The sequence below is a fragment of the Suncus etruscus genome, chromosome 9, assembly GCF_024139225.1.
Source record: "Suncus etruscus isolate mSunEtr1 chromosome 9, mSunEtr1.pri.cur, whole genome shotgun sequence".
Classification (NCBI taxonomy): Eukaryota; Metazoa; Chordata; class Mammalia; order Eulipotyphla; family Soricidae; genus Suncus; species Suncus etruscus.
Window position 1 is genome coordinate 42,586,663 of NC_064856.1, and position 23,942 is coordinate 42,610,604.

At 40.3% G+C, this 23,942-nt stretch overlaps 1 pseudogene; it reads left to right on the top strand.

Moving 5' to 3' along the window:
* The first annotated feature begins 9,010 nt into the window (after positions 1 to 9,010).
* Positions 9,011 to 17,795, top strand: LOC126018415 (meiosis regulator and mRNA stability factor 1-like; annotated as a pseudogene).
* Positions 17,796 to 23,942: the final 6,147 nt, after the last annotated feature.

Consider the following 23,942-nt stretch of genomic DNA (forward strand, 5'->3'; position numbering starts at 1 on the left):
GTTTTAATTAGGTAATATTTTTAAAGTTTAGTTTTATAAACTTGGTATATCTTGGATAACAATCTCTTGTTGGAGGTATGATGTGTAAATATCATTTCTCATTCAAAAAGGTAGTATTTTCTCCTAATGGAATAATTTTATGCTATGACAACATATTTTATTTGATGTTGACCTACCTGTTTAATATTTATATTCCCCCTGGTATATTTGGAGTGGAGTCCCCAAATACTTCTCGAAAGCTAATGTCAAAGAGCACAATCCCTATGGCTGTTACTGTGTATTTGTAGTTATAGCTATCACATGTGAGTCTCTAATTCATTTTGATTAGTTTTTATACACTGAGTTTATTTTTATGCTAATATTAAACATTTTATATACTATGACTGTAGAAATACTTTTTCCTCTTTGTCTCAGGAGTATTTTGTTATTTAGCCTATTGTAGTTACAAATTTCATATTTATGTAAAAAGAACCATTGGGAGTTTGATAGAAATTGCAGTACATCTAGTAATTTTAATGTTTTTTTTCAAATTATTGTATAATATCTTATTTCTTAATAATGTTTTTTGACTTTGATTATATATATTTCTGTTTATAGTTCTACCTTTTATTCCACTATCCAACTCAAAATTTTATTTTTAATTGCATAAATGTGTCACTTTAGTTTTTTAAAATTTAATTTACAAATAATAAAATGTGGAGATGAATCAATAGCACAACACTAGGGTATTTGCCTTGCACATGGCAGATTCAGGGTGGACCTGGTTCGATCCCCGGAGTTCCATCTGGTCCCCCAAGCCAGGAGTGATTTCTGAGCACATAGTCAGGAGTAACCCCTGAGTGTCACCAGTTGTGGCCCCCCAAAAACAAAAAAATGTATTTACTTTTTAGCAGAAAAAGTTCTGACAAATTTATAAACATATGTAATGATACAGTTGCAGTGGAAGTAAGGATGGACCACCAGATAATATAATTAATTCTACTGAGCTATTTAAAATTTATTTTAAGTTCTCCCCACAGGTAAGTACAGGATAGGATGGCTGAGGGAGGGAGAGCACAGCAGATAAAAGCAGTTCTCCGAACAGACAAACAACACTGTTTAAGCCAACTTATTCCCAGATAGACAGAAGGATTTCAAGTATCTTACACAACACACACACACACACACACACACACACACACACACACACACACACACACCCCACAAGTATGTGTGACTGGAGACTGAGACAGAAATTGAACCACTAAGGCACAATACTAAAAAGGCCTGATGACAATATAAAGATCCAAAATCTTCAGCAAGGAGAGAGAATTAAAACTGGGGAAGCATGCACCAGAGAGGGAATATTATAAGGACAATACCATTTCATTTTACACTTGAAGCAGCAGACAGCAAGAAATAGAACAAGTTTTATCATGGATGGATAAAAGGAAAAGAGTGAGATTTGGGAAAGGATCAAGACCCATCTACTTAAATAATACATTCTAAATTCTTAAGTATATGGGTTTTTTTAATGTAAGTCTATCATAATAGTTCTCAAGAACTCACTTGCTCAGGAATAAATCTACTTTTGCACTGACATCACTGATACTATAATCAAAATAAAACATTACCATTACTTGAAAGTCTCTTTCCCCACATTCATTATCTTTCTCCCATTTATTAATACTTTCTAAAGCTTAAAAAACATCCTTAATTTGCTTTTTATTAGCATATGCTTTTTTTTTTTTTTTTTTTTGGTTTTTGGGTCACACCTGGTATCGCTCAGGGTTTACTCCTAGATCTGTGCTCAGAAATCATTCCTGGCAGGCTCAGGGGACCATATAGGACACCAGGTTTCGAACGGTTGTTCAGGGTTGGACATGTGCAAGGCAAACACCTTACCGCTGTGCTATCACTCTGGCCCCAGAATATGCTATTTTTTTATTTTGTAGAATATATTAAGGGACTGTTGGGACCCAAAAAATGTCATTCTGCATCCCTGCAGATTTTTCTAGGCTTCAGATAAACAAGCTTTATAAAAATTGAGATAAAAAATAAGTTGAATAGTAGTATAAATAGAAAACAAAGGAAAAAACTGCTTTCACCTCCCTGCTTGACTGACCTCATCACCAAGGGAAAGGTTAGCAAGGGTTAGTACTGATAAAGTCAGTTCTAAACATCAATTTGGCTCAGGACTTGTAGACTCAGGCTAAAGACAGAAATTGTTTTTCTCAGGAAATAAAAAGTCAGTCCTCACCTCCACAAGGTGTTTAAGGAATGCAGCCATCTAACAGAAAAAAATTTCAAAAGGAGTAGAAGTCATGCAGCAAAATAGTTTTGTTAAATAAAAGTCTGAGAGGAGAGAGATTAGTGTCTGAGGGAGAACTGAGCTTCTCCAAGGATTGAAGAAGCAGAGAAAGCTTTTGGTAGAAGGTTATATACAATTTTACCAGATTCTTATGCTGAAATTCTCTGTATACATAAATTAATCTATACACTGTCAGAGAGAAAAAGCCTTGGGCTCTTGATGCTCTTTACTCTTTTTTTTTTATCATGGTTTATATATTATCTTGAAATATCATCCTCCAAATGGCTCAGTATTTGCACCTCAAAGGGATGTGTTCCTCATGCCTTTAGGCTAGCTACTTCAGGTTAGGATATGTTACATTATTTTCCAAAATGCATGATTTATCTGGTCCCCCTATCTACCTGCCTGCAACAATAGTATATATATATAACCCCTAAAAACAAAGAAAATATCAAGTAGAACAATAAACCCTGCAGGTGAATTTAGATATCCATCTTAACTAGTTTCAGCTTAGAGAATGGTAGGTAGTGGGGATAAAGGAGGACCATTATGCAAATTTCCTAGGGATTCTGAGTAAGTATGATGACTACCTACAGATCTACAGATTTAAGATCTGCCTTAGCCTCTGAAAGAAGTCAAATTTTTTTGCATATATTTTTTTTTTATTTTTGATCACCTAGTTTTAACAATCTTGTAGTGGGCATAAAAAAGTATAGCTCCAGGTGCATTTACTTGGTCAAATTTATTTTCACCATGAAAATCCATCAAAACAGATAATGGAATGGTTGGCTAAGAAGCAATAACAGATAAAAGTAAGCCTTCTTCTGACCCTCACTTTGCCCATTCACCTACTTTCAGTTGGACACAGAATCATGTCTTGTGCACCTGGACATATGGCATACAGGCAGGGTTCGCAAGACTGATAGGTAGAAGATTCAGACAAGTCTCAAACACCCAGGTGGTATACCTACTGATCCTAAGAGTCTTATCAACAAGCACTATATCAGTAGCCAGATACAAGGAAAGCCAGCACAACAGAAACTGCTGGGCACAGATAAAAGAATCCCAGCAACACATACAAAGCTCAGAGATCTCACACACCTACACCATGTTCATAGTTGAAAGCTAAAGAAAGCTGTTAACAGGGCCGGCGAGGTGGCGCTAGAGGTAAGGTGTCTGCCTTGCAAGCCCTAGCCAAGGAAAGATCTCAACCGTGGTTCGATCCCCAGCGTCCCATATGGTCCCCCCCAAGCCAGGGGCAATTTCTGAGTGCTTAGCCAGGAATAACCCCTGAGCATCAAACGGGTGTGGCCCCCCAAAAAAATAAGAAAGAAAGCTGTTAACAAACCAGTGAGATGTAGTCCAAGATTTCAAACTAGGAAAGTATAAAATGGATAGGGAATAACATAGGGACAAGCAAGCCACCTTTCTCTAGAAATTAGTATTGCTAAGGACAGATTCTGAAAAATCATATACTGATCAGGGCCTTATAAAACAGAACATCTTGCATAGAAAACTGAAAAGACATGGACATTGGGGAGGAATCAGAACCCATCAATTTGTTCTGTATAATAAATTAATTTATTAACATTCATCTTGTATTGTACTATTGTTAGGGTCAGAGAACAACCATCAGCTCAAGTTTTGAGAAACAAGACCCTAGACAGCAATGCAAGTCACACAATGAGATTTATTACCAATGCACTGGGGTACAAGAGTTTCCTGATGCAGCAGTCTGTGCTCGGACCCCGAACATCAGAAGTTCAGGGATTATATGGTCTGGGGTTTCAAAAAAAATGCATCATAGTTCAACAAGTGCATGCATAAATCAAACAGTAACAAGTTTAAACATTCAAACCACTTAAATAGTAATGTTGCCTTCCTGGTAAGGATGATAATATCCCCTATGACATTCCAGAAATGTAATTCCCCTTTTGAGGAATGCTTATCTATTGAACAGATATCTCTGTCCACATCCTGGCTATGATCTGATGCCTGTTAAAGGGGAGCAGCCTGTAATTCACGTATTCAAGCAAGCAGAACACGAAAACCAAAACAATGTTAATTCTAAGGAACATTAACTCATCATACTTGACTTTAACACTATACATTAACTTATTAACTTTTTGAGTTATTTTATCAAACATTTAAAAATAATTCTCAAGGACCCCACTAACTCAGGAAAATCTACTTCTCACTAAAAATGTCTTTGAAAAATGTGTGTTTGTCTATGTGTATGAGTTTAGCAGGGGTCTCATACTCAATTTACCTGGGGCCACAGGAGGCAAAGTCGGGGTGATCCTTGAGTGCAAAGTCAGTAGTAAGCCTTGAACATTGGGGGGTGTGACCCAAACAACTAAAACAAAACAAAACAAAAAAAGATTTCTCTAGGGCAGGGCCACAAAATGTTGTACGGAGGGCCGTTTGCGGCCCATGGGCTGCGAGTTTGAGACCCCTGGTTTACAGTAATCACAACTTAATTGACACAGAAGAGAAAAGTTAATAGAAAAGTTTTGTTTTTTTTTTTTTTACAGAGACTTCTATCTTTGAAAAAATGAAGTCACAAACTAATGCAAAAATAGTTTTTTCAAACTTTCTTTTTCTGTCAAATTTTCCGAAACTAAGTGTTAGAGATATCAATTGGCCTTAATGTAAGGAATGAATGTTAGGGTCCAGAAGTTAAAGCATGAGGCCATACAATTAAAATAAAGCAAAGCAAAGCTCTTTTTCTATCAAACAACAAGCTACAAACTGACCTATCTGGGAAACCTCCCGCAGAAACCAAGTTATATAGTGGTAGAAGTAGAAGTCTTCACCTTTAACTTGACTGGCTGTTGCTGAAGATGTTTAATCGTGTCTTTTTATGGCTAGATGTCTAGGCAGTATTGTGGTTTATTGGGCCTGGGGATCTGCATCATTATTGTTGAGATAAATCCTTAGCCTTTAAATGGAAACTAAGCCTTGTTAGCCTTAAATAGAAACTTAAATTTGTGTTGACAAAATGGGAGTCTCTTCTGCTCTAGGCTTCACATTCAGTTTAAGACTAGAAGCCATCCATATCTTCTTAATTGGGATGGTGAGACTGTTTCACAATAACCTTATGATCAAGTGAGAAAAACCCTAATTTCGAAGTCTTGTTTATAATTTGCAGACATATTAAAGTACTTTAGGAGTATAGTCTATGAGAAATTCATTGATCGCTCTGGTACCCATCAGTCTGCTACTTACCTTTCTGAAGCTGTTGACCCATGGCTTTTCCTATAAAAAGTCATCTTGTGATCACGTAGATAAGATGATCACAAGATCCTGATTACTTTAGTCTGTCATATTTTAACCTGCACTCTATTTTAGCAAAGCTTCATAGTTTTTTAATATCATGACAATGATTATGAGTGAGAAAAGTAGAATGCCTGTCTCAAATGCAGGCAGAAGGTGGGGGAAGAGGTAGATGGGGGTGGGAATGTTGCAGTGGTGAAGGGGGGTGTTATTTTATGACTGAAATCCAACTACAACCATGTTTGTAATTATAGTTTGTAATTATAGTGCTTAAGTAAAAATATTATTAAAAAGCTTTATTTTTTTTCCTGATTTTTGGCTACAATTCTCAGTGCTTATGGATTCCTACAGTCTCTTTATTCAGAAAATACTCCTAGAAATGCTCAAGGGATAATATTGGAAGCTGTTGTTTGAACATGGGTCAGCCACATGGAAAGAAAATACCCTACAAGCTATATTATGCCCTGGACCCTGCAAAATTGTTTTCTTAAACTCTATCATTATTATAATTTTTTGTTGACAGGCATCTTAAATAACATAAATGTGCACCATTACAATTATAATTACAAGCTATTTTTTATTTTCCTATTCCTTAGATTACCATTTTTTGTTTTCTCATTTTGTTCCTCCAGAGTACATTTAATAGCCATTTTACATAAAACTTGACAGTCTTAGTTCAAGAAACTCTTCTTCAAGTTAGACCAGGCACCATTTTGGATTTTAGATATTCTTAAATGCCTTAAATCCACACACAAAGATTCTATGTTTCATCTTTACTAACTAGTTAATTATATTTAGAGAACTAATTTTGCCAATGTAACTCTCAAAACAAATCATAATGCTTTTATGTGAATGTCTGATTTCCCAAGTGCCATCTTGATTTAATAGAGAAAAGATGATGCACTTTTTTCTTTTTTTTTTTACTGTCAATGAGTTAAGAGGAAATAGGAATTTTTTTGTTTTTGTTTTTGGGCCATACCCGTTTGACGCTCAGTGGTTACTCCTGGCTATGCGCTCAGAAATCGCCCCTGACTTGGGGGGATCATATGGGATGCCGGGGGATCGAACCCGGTCCATCCTATGCTAGCGCTTGCAAGGTAGACACCTTACCTCTAGCGCTACCTTCCCGGCCCCGAAATAGGAATTTAATTGACTGAACTAAATTGAAGCTTACTTCAGGTCTTTGCAGAAGGATGCAGAAGTTCATCCAGTTAAGAATGAAAACTTCTAGAAGGAAAAGTCCAGAGAAAAATTATGGAGTAGCTATGTGTAAGGCTATCAAAATCTTCTAAACAATAGATATTAGAAATTCTATTTTTCACTTATTTTACCATCCAGCAGTATGAAGTACTGTCTAGCTGTATATGTATGTGGAGTTAAAAGATGAAACTGACAAGAACTACTGAGATGATCAATAACAATTATTTGAGTCTGTTTAGATAGGCAATGGATTCAGGCTTAAATATCTTATCAGAAATTCTTAAATGAGGGAGAGAAATAGGAACAAAGCTCTGTATGTTTGCTTGCTTCAAGAGGAAAGAAACCCAGATAAGATGCTTGCTTAACATGTGGCCAAATTGCAAGTGGTAGGGCATTTGCCCTGCTTGCGCTAACTTAGGATGAACCATGGTTCAATCCCCTGGTGTCCCATATGGTCCCCCAAGCCAGGAGCAATTTCTGAGTAGATAACCAGGAGTAACTCCTGAGCATCACCAGGTATGACCCCCCCAAAAGTGGCCAAATCATAGAAATTATCTTGGAAATGCTAACAACTCATACTTACAATAAAAGTGGGAATGGGAAATAGTTAATTCAGTGGCTTGATAGAACTATTTTATTATAATGTTAAAAATTGCTAAATATATTACATTTTATACACACACACACACACACACACACACACACACACACACACACATATATATATATACATTCGCACAAGCACACGAATACATAGATTTGGTTCAGATAAAAGGGCAAGTTCTGACCATTTTATTGTGTGCTTTGTGTTAGAATTTGTTGCAGGTAGTTTATGTATATTTGGGAGCAAGGGTAATCGCCTCTAGAGAAGAATGATTCTATCTCTCCTCTGTATTAGCTGGGGAAATGCCTAGTTTGGGTGAGAGATAGTAAAGCCTGATATTGATAGGGACAAAAGGGAAGCAAGCGTGACACGATTAGGGTCAGAATGTTTAGCAAAATAATTACAAGTTTTGACTGTCAGGGGGATAAAGGATGGGATTATGTGGTCCCTGATTCTGAATGTCCTAGGCACCAAAAGATAATCATCTCAGTATCCTTTCAAGTTAATGGTTCAAATTCTTGAAATATAATAAAGAAATGTTCTCTACGCACAGTTTTTTTCTTTTTTTAATTTATTTTTTACTATAGCCACTATGAAATTGCAATGTTATTTATGATTGAGTTTCAGGCATACAATATTTCAACATCTGTCCCTTCACCATTGTCCAATTCCTTCTACTAATGCTTCCTCCCAGCTCCTTATTATTATTTGCCTCCCCCATGATCTCTCTCTCTCTTGATCATTCTCTTTTAAATATATAACCTAAGTTTGATTCATAAATTATTCTTGGTCTGCCTTGTTATCAGATTCATAGTGGATTAGGCTACTAGTTTTACCTAATGGTAATTATTTGGTTAAAAACTTAAATTACTATGAATATTCAGATAAATTATTTATTAATACTTGATAAAATATTAATAATGAATTGGGAATAATTGAAAGTAATTGAAAATCAAATACATGTTTCTACAAGATTAAGTGTGGTCTTGAGATAGAGAAGTTTGCCCTTCTGCTTTATTACTGGGAAAATCACTGGGGAACAAAATTATGCTTGGTCAGGAAGTCACAATTCTTGTATAACTTTATTAGTGTTCAAGATCATTAATGGGAGGGAGAGAGGGAAAAGAAGTAAATATAAAGTGTCAGTTTTAGACAGGGACACATTCATTGAGCTGTAAATTAAATCAAATGACACAAAATATGTAGATTGTAAAACTGCCCATTCCCTGATAGGCGGTTAAACTTTAAAGGTCTTTTCAATTAAAATGACTTAGATGAGTATTGTGCCATGTTCCTATAGAAAAATAATCAGGAATAGTCAGAGGATGTTCACTGAGTACAGAAAAATAAGTAGGAAAACATGAAATGTATAAAAGCAACCACTAACTATATATCCAACTGTCAACTACATGTTCTAGCTCCCACTTCCCTGCTTGGTTAGTTGTTATTAAAGTTTTGGGGATTTGAGTGGAGGGTGCTCAGAAGTGGAGGGTGCATTTGGAGGAATCAAAACTAAGGGAATGGGGTTGGGGGAAAGGCAGAGGGGCTGCAATGTGAGCCAAGGTGGAGCAGGCTGCTGAGAGTGGAAGAATGAAAGAAAAGGAAGATGGAAAAATGTTGAATCAGCTTGGGATGGCCATATGATGGAAGGGAACAGAAGTGAGAGTCCCTGCAGTAAAACCCTTGGGTGGCTTCAACAGGATAATGATGCTAAACCATGGCATTGAAAAATCTCTAATTGCTTTTCTCATCCCGAGAAGACATTGTCACTTAGTTCTCAAATGAAGGATTACATGGAGAACAAGAAAGTCGCTGTGGACCTCAAAAATGTACCACCTCCTATATAGAACAACACGTAGGTATAACACTCCATGATATTGAGACTAAAGGCATCTTCAAGGAGGAAACTTCATTCTCCAAGCAAGTGAAAGCAGAGATTAATAGATGGAAATAGATTAAGCTGAGAAGCTTCTGCACCTCGAAGGAAATAGTGTCCAGGGTACAAGAGACACTCACTGATTGGGAGAAATTTTCACCCAATACCCATCAGATAAGGGGCTAATATCCAAAATATACAGGGCACTGACAGAACTTTCCAAGAAAAAACATCTAATCCCATCAAAAAATGGGGAGAAAAAAATGGACAGACACTTTGATAAAGAAGAAATACAAAAGGCCAAAAGGCACATGAAAAAATGTTCCACATCACTAATCATCAGGGAGATGTAAATCAAAACAACTATGAGGTACCACCTCACACCACAGAGATTGGCACACATCACAAATAATGAGAACAAGCAGTGTTTGCGGGGATGCGGTGAGACAGGAACTCTTATCTACTGCTGGTGGGAATGCCTACTAGTTCAACTTTTCTGGAGACCGATATGGAGATTCCTCCAAAAACTAAAAATTGAGCTCCCATATGATCTAGCAATACCACTCCTAGGAATATACCCTAGGAACACAAAAATACATACAAAAATCCTTTTCTTACACCTATATTTATTGCAGCACTATTTACCATAGCAAGACTCTGGGAACAACCAAGATGCCCTTCAACAGATGAATGGCTAAAGAACTGTGGTACATATACACAATGGAATATTATGCAGCCATCAGGAGAGATGAAGTTATGAAATTTTCCTATACATGGATGTACATGGAATCTATCATGCTGAGTGAATTAAGTCAGAGAGAAAGAGAAAGACAGAGAATGGTCTCACTCATCTATGGGTTTTAAGAAAAATGAAAGACATTTCTCAACAATTTTTAGAGACAAAAGAGGAGAGGGTTAGACATTACAGCTCACCTCATGAACCTCACCACAGAGTGATGAGTTTAGTTAGAGAAATAACTACATTGCGAACTATCCTAACAATGAGAATATATGAGGGAAACAGAAAGCCTGTCTAGAGTACATGTGGGGGCAGGGAGGGTAGGAGGGATATTTGGGACATTGGTGATGGGAATGTTACACTGGTGATGGGGGTGTCATCTTATATGACTGAAACCCAACCACAATCATGTTTCTAACCACGGTGTTTAAATAAAAAATATTTTTTAAAAATGTACCACCTCCACTTTGTGCTTGCGGCCTCCCCACTGCACAGAGCCTCAGTGAGGAGCAGTGTCACCTGCAGTGGCTGCAGTGACTCCCCAGCATATGCTTTCAAGTGGCAGTCTCTCCTCCTACAAGCACCTGACCTGCTGTGAAAAGCTCCACTTTCGGTTGTATCCTGTGATACACAAACTCTACCCATTCCCCACTTTGCCAGCCTGTGCCCCTGTAGCTTATTTCCCTTGTTCCCCAATCCAGAAGTGATTTCTGAGCGCATAGCCAGGAGTAACCCCTGAGTGTCACTGGGTGTTACCCAAAAAGATAAAAAAAAAAGGCAAAAAAAAATGAAAAGAAAAAGATTTAAGTGCCACAGTAGGGCATTCGCCTTGCATGCGCTAACCTTGGACAGAATGTGGTTCGATCCCCCGTGTCCCATATGGTCCCCCAAGCCAAGAACAATTTCTGAGTTTATAGCCAGGAGAAACCCCTGAGCATCACTGGGTGTGCCTCTACCAATAAAGCAAAACAAAACAAAACAAAACAAAATTTACCAAATGCCCTGGCATATATCCCCACTGAAACTTGCTCCTCACTTGTGCACCAGCTCCCTACACCTAAACCTGGTCTCTCCAGTTTGTTTAAAGGGCTCCCTTTACTGAGAAGAGTGTCTCAACAAGTCTGCAAGAAATAGTATCATCAGTGTTGATAAAGTCTGATCAAATATACCGCCTCCGAACACTCCGATGGCACCTGCCACAGTTCCTCTGTCTAAAGACTGTGGCACCAAAGGAGCAGCAAGTGAGACCAGCCTACTGTTGGCCACCAGTCTAAGCAAAGCCACTTCGAAATTTGGGTCATCGGAAGTGGCACTTATTGGACAGGTGCTTGAAAAGTTACCCCCCCTTGTTGTTTTCTGGGACATTGAGAACTGCTCAATTCCCTCTGGCTGCTCGGCCACAGTCCGTTGTCCAGAGAATCCGCGAGAAGTTAAGGGTCACCAAGAAGCTGAGTTCATCTGTGTGTGTGACATCAACAAAGAAAACGAAGAAGTGATGCAGGAACTGAACAACTTCTAGGTAACTGTGGCTCACATTAACGTTATATAAGAAAGCAGCCAACAAGCCAGCCAGTGGTCCTTGTATCAACTGATGTCAATTTTGCATTGGAACTTAGTGACCTCAGACACATTGTTTCCACATAATTTTGGTCCATAAAAACCAGGCCTCGGAAGCACTGCTGCACCATGAGAATGAGCTGATTCGTTTTGAGGAGTTCATCTCTGACTTGCTCCCCAAGTTACCACTGAAAATGCTATGCCACACCCTGCTCTATGTCTATAACTTCCCAGCAAACAATGGCAGCAAGAGCGTCAGCAATAGACTTGACTCACCTATTGGACAACTGCAGTGGCATAATGCTGAGCATCGCTGGTTACAGCACCGTCCTCTGCTTCCTGACCCCGGAGAGAACAGCAGGGTCCCAGAAGCCATGGAGAACAAGGATTGTGTCCTTCACTCCCCCAACCTTGGGAGCTCTGTGACACCAGGAGCTCTGGCGTCATCCAACAAAGCCAAGTTGCCTAAGAAGCTGAGGAATGTGAAACTGTGCCTCAGCAAGGACTTGTGTGAGCCTGCCTAGTACCAAGGCTGTGTCAGGGTAAAGGGCATCCTCCGCTAACCTGGGCTCAGCCAGCAAGAACGCTCACCTGGAAAGTTTACAGGAGCTGTGCAGCCTGGAGACAAAGATGGGCACGAGGAGCAGCGAGCACCTGTTAGGCCACCAGAGACTGGCTGTCCCTGTGCACAGAAACACAGGAACTCCCATGCCCATGTCAAAGTTCTCAGGGCTGCAGCAAGAAAATACAACCAACACTCTGACTGACTCATGCAGTGTGGCCCTCCTGATCACCTCTCCCTATTGTGGACTGTGGCTTAATACCGGATTAGCTCCAAAAGGAGTCCCATTGCAAGAACTCCACCCAAGACCTCCCTGCCTAGAGCCCACACCTCACGAGGAAATCTTAAAAGACAATGGGGAAGCCTGTACTATCAACGTAAGTATAGACCTATATAACACTACCTCTTATACTGTTTCTCCCCAAATGTAATCTCCTGTATCATTTTCTCCCTTTTTCTTTGTTTTTATTTCTCCCTCTCCCTTGTTCGTTTATTTATTTATTTATTTATTTATTTATTTATTTATTTCTAGTTTTTGTTTTTTGATTTGATTTGTTTTTTGCTTCTTTTGGATCACAGCTGGCGGCACTCAGAGGGTGCTCCTTGCTCTGTGCTCAGAGGTTGCCCCTGGTGGGCATGGGGAACCATGTGGGATGCCAGGATGTGAGCCACTGTCCTTCTGCAGGAAGGACAGACGCCTTGCCTCCATGCTATCCCTCCCGGCCCCACTTTATTCCTTTAATTATGTCTCTTATTTAATCTTTTTTTTTCTTTTAAGAAACTCTTTTCTCTTTAGATATGTCTGAGCATATATATTTTTAGTTTTTGTCATGGGTCTGTTTTCTTCTCTCTCCACCCCCAAATCCAAATCCACCAGCAATATAATGTAGCACCACTTCTTCCTGAAAAGGCATATTAAAAATAGGGGAAAATTTACGTGTAAAAACAAGCTCTAACCTACTAGGGATAAGAACTTACACTTTTTCACAACACAGGGACATCTCCCATCCTGAATGTATGTCATGTGGAACCAACCTAGACTCCAGGGAAATAGGCACTGACCGTCCAGCCTTGACTCCTGGATCTCAGACATAGAAATGACAGAGTTCTCCACAACAGCTCCAGGAACCAAATCCCCTCCAGGGCATTCATAATGCTGCTCTGATGCCAACACACGCCAGTTCTAAATTGATAATCTGAAAACGAGGACATGGGAACAACTAGATCTAAGATCAAGTTATCCTTCCTCATCAGCCAACGATAAGATAAAATCAGAAGACATGTCACCCCTTGATCTGTGCAAAAACCAAGATTGCTATATACAGATGACTGGTTGTTACAACCAAGACTAGACAGTAAGCATCTCGGGACCAACAACAACAACAACAACAACAACAACAACAACAACAACAAGCTCTAATCTAGCTTTTGGTCTACAATCTGTTCAACAAATTCTCCAATTCCAGAAGTCTGACTGAGACAACAGAAAGTGATTGAGTCTTCCAGAAACATAACAAAAGACTCTATCCCAGGTTCCATCCTAGGATCAACTTAATGACCAGGAACACCAACTACAGAAGATGAATTAAAATGACACTTAAAAAGCAGAACTGCTAGAACCACAAAGAAAGCCTTCATCATAAGCTCCATTCCTTGAGCTGCACAGTCACCAAGATCTCTAGATACAGAGGTCTGATTTTACCATCCATGATGAAGCAGAAGTCTTCCATACATCACAAAAGCACTGAGGGGAGAGTAAATGATCATGCAAGAAGTCTATATTTAGTCTCATAACAGTATATTTCAGGGATGGAGAAACCTTGTATCTCCTAAGCCAAGGGAATTCCCTCTATAATATCTTCAATAGTTATTGTGCCTATGCAGGGGGAAAAAGAAAAAAAGGGAAAAAAAATAAGCATTTTTCCACACATGCATTTATTTTTTATTTATTGTTTTTGACGTCCATATTTTGGTGTAGATATTGAATTTGATGTCTCCCTTTTATTTTATATTATTTAATCTTATCTTTCTCTTTCTTTTTGCATTCTGGCATGATTTGATTTCAGAATTGAGACTATTGTGTGTTGCTTCTCTTTATTGCTGTAGGGCTCACTGGATATTTAATTTGACATTTATTTTTGTATTGTTATGGTGTTTCAATTACCTTTTTCAAGTCCTCTCTCAAACTGAGGTTAATAGCCACTAGAAGGACTCCTCCCATTTTCAGCATATTTTAATTTTTAAAAAATTTTTTCTTATTCTTTACCCCATTCTATTGCTTTTCTTTCCCTCAAACAAAACCACATAACTTGATTTATCTAGCTTAGCCTCTCAAGTAGAGGGAGAAACAAGGGAGGGCACCGGGACCAGACAGATTTATGATCACTGATAGTAAGCTAGACAAAGAGGGGACCACCTACTCTAGCAGCCCTTGGGGTGATGGTGGGGGATATGAGTTGCAGAAAGGGAAGGGGAAAAGGGGAGGACAAATTTGGTGGTGGGTATTCCCCTGATTCAATGTTAATATGTACCTAAAATACTAATGTGAAAGATATGTAAGCCACTATGATCAAAATTAAAAAAAAAAGTTCTCAGGGCTGCCAGAGCCAAGCCACAAAACCAACCCCTGAAAAAAGCACCTCAGTGTCCAGAGCACTGCCAGCTCTCCAGTGAAGCAGGAATGGAAGGAGAGTCTTTTCTAAGTGAGCTTCCCGTCTGCCTTCAGCAAGCATCTGATTGCATCCAGGCAGGTGGGGCCTCTGCACATGCCATAAACCTGGTTTGCAGGGAGTATGCCCCCAAACCTCTTGAACAGAGTGTCCCCATGGGCCTTCAACATGGCAAACACAAGAGGTGGTCTTGACTGCTCATATCCATTTGTGAATGGGGCTGACATCCAGATCAGCAACCTGGACTATAGGCTGTCCCTGAAGGAGCTGCAGCAGTTCGTGGATGATCCTTCTATCAAGGAGAGGTGAAGGCTGTAGAGCTGAGCCCACACACAGATTACCACTTCAGGGCTGTGGGGCAGATGGAGTGTTTGCAGGATGCTGTTGGTGCCATCAACAGCCTCCACAGATACAGACTCTGCAGCAAGAAGATCCTTGTCTCTCTGGCTACTGGGACAGCTAATAAATCACTCTTTACTAAGCGCAGAAACAATGGCTATTCTCCAGTATGCTCCTGCCTGCTGTTTGCCTCTTTCAAAAAAAAAAAGTTTGTCCATAAACTGAATATGTCAGATCTGTACATATTGACAGAGGCGGTTGCCATCTGAGACCAAGGTGATAGGCGGCTGGTGTGTCTCCTGCCTAGCATCCAGGCCTGACAGAGCCCTCTGGGCTCGTCCTTGTCACATGATTGCTCCTTGGCCAATGGCAGCTCCATCATCTTCGAGGAGTTCGTGTACCACAAGCTGGTGTGCAGGTAGTACTGTGCCCATGAGGATTTCAGTGAACATGAATTTGATTCTTATTTTTATAAAATTTCTTTCGTGATTCTCTCTCTGAAGATGTTGTGCCCCAAGTGTATAGTCTACTGCAGACATACAAGGTAACAGTGTCTTTATTAAGCTTTCCTGATTGTTCTGCAGCCCAGCTGGGTGAGCTTGAGCTGGTGCAGGAAAACCAGGGCGGGGTTCCTGGTGTCCCTGAGGTGAACATTGCCACCTCACATAAAGGTGTCAAAGTGATTAAATAGATCCACAAATGCCTGGCCCCCAACACAGAACCTTGGCTTCTGCAATCCTGTGGGAAACCCGCAGCTGATCCAGTTCAGCATGAAGGTGATTGACCTCCTGAAGAGGCCACCTTGCTGCCTCACCCATCAGTGGCTTCATCCCCTCCTACCACCACCACCACCACCACCACCACCACCACCACCACCACCACCACTACCACCACCACCATCACCACCACCACCATCACTTCACCAAGCAGTGCTGGGTGTCCAACTATGGCTACTCCAAGTTGATCAATTTATTGGAGGCCATACCCCATATGTTGAAGATTCTTGGGATGGACTCTAGGTATTTGCTGATCCTGAAGCACAGGGTTCAGGTAAAGTACTTCACTAAGGACTTTCTCAAATCCCAAGCCACCTAACAAGTCGCCTTGAGCAAGTTCTCGCAGGCTTACTGCTGGTGTTTCTCCAAGGACTGGAATATCATAGAGTATAGAGTGTGTGAACTAACACATCATCTCCGAGATCCCTGACACAACCATCTGCTTATCCCAGCAGGATAATGAAACCATATTGCCAAAAGAGAGTGTACTGAGGATGAGGCAGTTCTCCAAGGACGTGGTGAACCTGTTGCGCACCAGCCACATTTTTGGATCCCCTTCAACAAATTCATCCCCTCCTACCACTACCTACTATGACTTCACAAAACTCCTGGATCTCTTTGAAGCCATACCTGATATTTTACAAGTGCTGGAGTGTGGAAAAAAGAAAAACCTGGCCCTGACGGTGGTTGAGTGCTTCAAAGCTCTAACCACCCAGTTGTCAGACTCTTTCCTCATAGAAAAACAATTGCCTGATGATGACCGACCTATTCAGGGAATAGTCCAAGACTTTTGGCTACACCTTCCGCCTGCAGGACTAGGACGCCAGCTTTCTCTCAGCCCTACTGCAGAAGCTGTGTAAAGGTAGCAGATATGGAATTGGGGGAGCAGATCCAGCTCATTAACTGAAAGTCCCTGCGCTCACTCATGGCGCAGCTGCTGGTCCTGCTGATGTCTTGGGAAGATACCTCGTTAACTCTTGTTGCCATTGGAGGCGCTGCAGAGACACTACGAGGCATCCCACAGTGCCCCCACTGAACCCCAGCGAGTATGGCTTCCTGATCCTGGCCGAGCTGCTGTGGAGTCTGCCTTTCCAGGTGGAGGTGTTCACTAATGACCAAACAGAGGAGTGTGTGAAGCTGACCAGCCTATATGTACATGTTTGCCAAGAAGGTGTCTGCACACATCACTACCAGCAGATCTTCCTGCTTAAGTTCTCTACTGCCTACAACAAATATTTGAGGGAGACACTGCAGCCTCAGGCCTAAGGCTATGGCAGCATGGAGGAGCTCCTGAGCGCCATCCCAGAGGTAGTGTGGATGAAAGGAAATGGTCACAAGAGAATTGTGGTGTTGAAAACGACATGAAAAGTCAGCTCAGCTCTCTCGGCCTTTCCTCTTCTGACAAAAGCAAACCCTTGGGGGCCCAGCAAATCCTGGAGATGCCCGAGTTCTAGTTCACAATGGGAAGCCGCAGGCCCCCATAGTCCCCACTGCCCCGCCTGCTCGTCGCCTTCTCTACCCCTGTGGATCTGCTTTGTGCATCTATACCCATTAGCCTGCTGTCTCCATAGCTGACACCCGACCCTGTCACTCTTTCACCCACCAACCTCATCCAGTTTGAGGAGCACTCTCAGGAGCCTTTGGAAATAAGGATCTTGAATCCAGGAGGAAAAAGTGAAACTCCAGCACCAGCCAAGAATGCAGATCTGACCCCTGATTTTAACCTGTCCCTCATATCAGCAGTCGGTCCCAAGCACCTCTGTCCCACCTCAGAGCCCCTGGAGGATCCACTCAGCAAGGGCCTCATGGAGAGCCCAGTCAAGAAGCATCCCACAAACCAAGTGACGTTGGTGGCCAACTTTTCCTTCGCCCTGTCACTAAGCATTGATTCTCTCCAGGATGTGTAGAATAGGACAAGTAAACGCAGTCTGATCTCTCACATAAGTCTTTAACACAGTCTTTAACACAGTCTTTAACAGAGACCCTCCAAAAATCTGCATGCCATCTTCCAGCCTCTTTCCTTCAGAATGTTGTTTTCTTTTACCTTGACCTGAGTTTATTTTTTCTTTTCTCCCACTTTTCCCCTCCCTCCATTATTTGAAGAGGGGGGGGGAAGAGAAAAGAAATAATTCTGGCATTTGTTTTAAACAATCCTTAATATATTTGCCCCAACTCTTCCATCATTATGAAATCAAATGATAGAGCCAAAGTGTTAGCACAGCAAGGAGGGCTTTTACCTTGTATATTGCTGACTCGGGTTCCCCAGCATTGGTAGGGTCCCCGAGCCTATTAGAAGTAATTCCTTGGTGCAGAGCTGGGAATAACCCCTGAGCACCCCCAGATATGGCCCCAAAACCACCACAAGTGGTGGACTAGTGTTGTAGAGGAGAACAAGGTGGTTGCTTTGCCAGTAGGGAGTGAGTGGTACCTCACACGCAACATGGTCTGGTCCCCAAGCCTTTGCCCACAATAATGTGCCTGGACAGTATCCGGCCAGCACAGGCCATGGCTGTTTCCAAATAGAGCAAGGAAGAAGTAGGAGGAAGCAGGGAGGTGAACGCATCCTTCTGGTCCTCCACCATAGGTAGGACTCACTCCCCAGTTCTCTGCTCCAGTGGGGAAGAGCAGAGTGCCCTTGCTTTCTCTGTACTCCCACCAGAGACCCTTGGGCACACACAATGCCACTGAGATCAGTTCCTGTGTGCTGAGCAGGTAGCAGGGAGAAAAAGATGTCTGCCTGTGTGTCTGTCTTCTGTTTGGTTGTGTGTGTAGACATCTTTTTCTCCCTGCTACCTGCTCAGCTCACAGGAACTAATCTCAGTGGCATTGTGTGTGCCCAAGTCTCGGTTCTTAGTGAAACAGAGAAGGGAGGTGGGGTGTCAACGTTGTGCTAGGAGCAGAGTTGCCCAGGAAGGACAGGGCCAGGCCACGGAGCAGAGAGCTGGCCAGCAAGAAGGTGTGACGTGATCAGCCCTGTGGGCTGTGGGACTCTAAATGGGCTTCGTGCTCAGGAGGAAGACTGTGGGACTCTGAGTCCCGGGAAATTCACAGGTGACAGCTGGGCTCAAGTGACCATCGTCCTGGGGCCAGTGCTGGGCACTGCTGTACATGGACAGCATGTCCTCCAACTCCTCCAGGGTCTCTGGTGGGAGTATAGAGAAAGCAAGGGCACTCTGCTCTTCCCCACTGGAGCAGAGAACTGGGGAGCGAGTCCTACCTGGCTCAGACTTCCTTATTGGAACCAGGAAGCTTTGGCTGGAAGCCAAAAGAAAGAGCTGTACCACCACTCTTGTGGTGGCCAGCTTCATACCGAAACTCAATCCTAATCAAGGAGCTATGGAGAACGTCTCCACTTCTACCCCTCCAAGCTAGGAGACTGAAAAATCTCTGCTCTGTGAAGTCATTCATGATGTCATGAATGTCAATGAGGAGTGGGGGCGGGCCATGCTGGTGAGGCCTGCTAGGTCACTATGTTCTTCCAGGAGGGCTGCCTTGATTCCCTGGTCCTTCCTCATTTCTTCTGAACAGCTCCACCCTCCCCATGGACCCCATTCAGGAGTTCCACACTTCAAGGCTATGAACTGTCTAAGCTGTTGCTTATACATGAAGCTCTGTTATCACTCCTTTAAATGAGAACAATAACCTCATTGAACAGAATATTCTCCATTGACTAGTTCACTCTATTGAGCTCTATGGTGATTTTTCTGTATCCCCCCCATTCCCGCTGGCTCAAAGTCCATCTGATTGATGTGTGAATCTTCAGAGACTCCTTTTGTATTTGAGTTCTTCTGAGTTTTAGTATTCTGCCTTGGACTTTGGAATTACGAGTAAAATGTGTCTTGGAGTTTTCTTTTTCTTCCTTTTTTTATTAATTTTTTATTTTTAATTATGAGAACAAAAATGCAAGGAAAGAGGACAAGGTAAAGTTACAGTGGAAGGACAATCACCCATAAACAGAATTCTCAGTAGTCCCATTGCTGATCTCTTAATTTGGACTTTCAGCCAAAGAACATTAAGAAAAATAAAGCAGAACCCATGTACAATTACTTTGTCCCTCAATTCCCCAGATTGTAGTACACAATTTTTCAAAGAAATCTAAAGCCATAAAACTTATGTAACTCCTTAAACATTGAAGGCAAAGTACTTTTTCACATTTCCATGCACATGTATATTAGTTTAAGTTAACCTCAAAAGTTTAAGTGGGTTGCTTTTCTTAAGGATTAGAGTCAAAGGAGCACAGTAAAAATGGTGTTAGAGTGGCAATTATTGTTTGCATAGGCCCATCAAAATATGAGAGACATGGAAAGAAAAATCATTGGCCTAAATAAAAGGAGAACCTACCCCTGAAGTTTCCTGGCATAAGACCAACTCTGGGCTCCAGGCAAACTAGTTTGTCCAATCCAGGTCATTGTATGTAGTGCCAATACACTTGTCTTGGAGTTTTCTGGTTGGGTCTATATTTGCTGGTACCCTTGAGTTCTTCACTACAGGTGCCTGTACTCCTCAACTCTGGAAAATTCTTAGCAGTTTATTGTTTTAATATAAAATAAAAAGTCTAAAGTACTAAAAAATGAAAGAAAATATGTAAGAAGATAAAAGCAAACCAAACTACCAAACAAACAAATAAAAATATACCACCATCGGGTCAGAGAGATACTATAGAAGAATAGGTTCTTGCCTTCCACTCTTGTTTGATCCCTAGTATATCATATAGTCCCTGAGCATTGTATAAGTGATTCATGAGCTCAGAGTGAGAAGGAAATCTTGAGCCCCATTTGGTATGGCCCCCCAAATGAAGCAAAATTCCATTGAACATACTTTCATGGTATTATCTAGCAGTTAAAAGTGTAATAGTGGAGTTAACTCTAGAAGCTTGGATGGTTTTGGCCTGCATCTCTCAGGGATGCACACACTATCATGCTTTCTGTCCACATCACCACTTTCTCACCTGTAGATCATGTCATTCTGGTATTATTAGATATGCTGACTCAGTTATCATCTCACTCTAGGACTCAGCACTTGAAGATAGTTTCTTGTAAATATTACTACATTTATATAAAAAGAGAAATTTTACTATCTAAAGCTTTCTAATTAGAGATGCCAGAAATGACCCAAATTGTTCATTTGGGGGGAGGAGGTGGGCCACACCCGGCAGCACTCTGGGATTACTCCTAACTCTCTGCTCAGAAATCACTCCTGGCAGGCACAGGGGACCATATGAGATGACGAATTCAAACCATAGTTGGTTCTGGGTCAGCCAGTCACTTGCAAGGCAAATATCCTACCGCTGTTCTATATCTCTGGAAATTTTATCTCTGAAAAAATTGTTCATTTTTTCAATAAAAACAAAACAAAACATATATTTTGGTAGTGTTTTGATGGTACCTATAAAAATGACTAACAAAGGTAATATTGGCTCCAATTATCTTTGTTCTGGGAACTTGTAAAATAAATAGATTTTAGCATATTACATCATTGTTTATTAAGAAAAAATATATGGGGAGATTGGTCTGATAGTACAACAAGCAGTATGATTGTCTTGCACGTGATCAACTGGGATTAAATCCGTAGCATCCCACGTGGTTCCGTGGTCTCTGTTCCTTCCAAGGGTGATCCCTGAATGCAGATTCAGGACAAAACCCTGAGCACCACTGGTTATGGCCAAAAAATAAGTACACACACACACACACACACACACACACACACACACACACACACAGAAGCAGGATGCAAATGTCTATCTAGTAGCGAAATGAATTGGGAAATGAATTAATTATTAATTAACTATGAATAGTATTAGGTTTGATCTGTGTATTAACATCTCTATTAATATTAAAATGACTAGGCCACCATATCCCAAGATTTGGTTTAACTACCTTCTTGATATTCTTCAAAGATATTTTTGAGTGAGATGATCATTTAAGTGATGGATTTTGTTTGTTTGCATATTTATTTAGGTTTGGAAGCAACATGCTCACAGTGTGTAGGGCTTATTTCTTGCTCTGAGCTCAAGGTTCCCTATAATTCCTGGGACCATCGTGCTGCGAGGTCTTGAAATAGACTGACTAAATGCAAAGCAAGCTTCTTAACCCCTGTACTATCTCTCTAGCCTCATAAGTAGATGGATTTTAAATAAAGCAGATTATACATTAAAATGACAACAGGCCCTCGCCAACAAGTTTCAGACCTTACTAGAACAAAGGCTGATAGATCTAGATTCAAACTTCAACTATTTTCTGAGTCTACAGCCTGCCCACTGCACTGCATATTAGGATTTACAATGTATCCACAATGGCATTAGCCAGTTCCTCAAAATTTATCTCAATAAAGATAAAGATAGATGAATATCTATAGCTCATTGTGATTCTGTTTCTTTGAAGAATATTTACCAATGTATCTTGTAATATTATCCTCCTATGAGTTATATATACAGAAAGTAAACTGGAGAAATTTTCATGATGTACTAGATGAGAAAGCAGCACATAGGTATATATACTGTAAAAAAAGACAGAAGCAATTTTTCCAGGAAAATGAACAAAAAGCTTTACATTGCTATAGGACCAAATTAGACCCTGAATAGCCAAAATAGTTGTGGGATGGTAAAATTTTAGAAGAGGAAATATCATACTCCCAAACTATATTATAAAAAAATATGAAAACCAGTATGGCATTGGAACAAAAGAACAAAAACAGATGCCCAAGCTATTAATATAAAATGAAGAAACCAGAGTAAATTTATTCATATATGAACATCTAATCTGTAACAAAATTTTACAATAGCCCTCTATCAAACACAGCCAGTGCTGACTGCAGGCATTTTCCTCAGCCTCCTTTTTTGTTTGGCCCCCAGTCCTGAGTGTCTGTTTTATGAAAATAAGCAATTTTGATTAAAATATCACAAATAAAACTTAAAAATAGTTATTGATTTCCTGGCATTGGACATTTAGTTAGTTCTTTATTATTATTAGTGTGTGAATTCAAAATATGGAATAAGTACATATGCAGAAAAGCACAGACCTTATCACACGAACCTGCTTTATTTCCTTGTGAGGTTTATTTTCTTTACTTTCATTTAAAAATAATGAAGAATATGTGCACTTGGAGTATATTGGTGAAGTTACTCATTAGAGAAAATTGGTGGCTAAGTCTAACATAAGATCTAAAATGACTAATGCCTAACTTTGCCTTATGCTTGAGAGGTTTTTCCTTGAGAATTTCCACTTCATTAGCATTAAGGTCATTAAAATGACCCTCACTTTCCATAGCACCCAGAAAAATATCCAGCAGGTAGGTGACACATTATCAATATCTAATACAGAGATAATTGAGGTGCTGTTTTCAAAATGGAAATAACAAATCAGGATAACTCAGTGTTCTCCTGCCCTTTGGGGGAAAGCCATTAAGAAATATTGAGGAGTGCTTTGGTCATCTATCCATGGAGGTTAAATTGTCCCAAGCACATTAGCTCATCTTCTTGGCCAACAACTAAATTGTATTCTTGCCATTTGACCCAGGCCTCTCTATTTTCTGTTACCATCTCACCTTCACTGTAAATTGTCTTTAGCCCAATTTTAAATGCCCAAATAAAATTTCCACATTATCACTAGTTCAGAAGATTAAAAAGAGAAGCTCCAGGCAGAAGTTAATAAGGGATTGTTTATTTAACCATCAGGTCAAGGATAAAGTTCAGAATAAATTCTCAGGAGTCTGACTTTAGAATTTACTTAAACACTGCTAAACCTCCAGTGGTTTTCAGAGTTTTATAAGTTATAGAAATAATTTTCTGCTTGCTCTAATTAAAATAAAACTCTATTTAAGAGCTGCAATTGCCAAATGTTCTATTTTTTGTCTTTTATCTAAGTTAAATAAGTACTAATATTTTTGGAGACACTATATGCTAGATAATATACTAAAATATTTTACTAAAGATTATAAAGTACTTCAATGTACCTTTGGTATAATTGCTATTTTATATACTTTTCTACAAAATGAAGTAATTAACACTTATTAGCGGAAACAGTTTAGATTTTCACAGATAGATTGTACCACTCCAA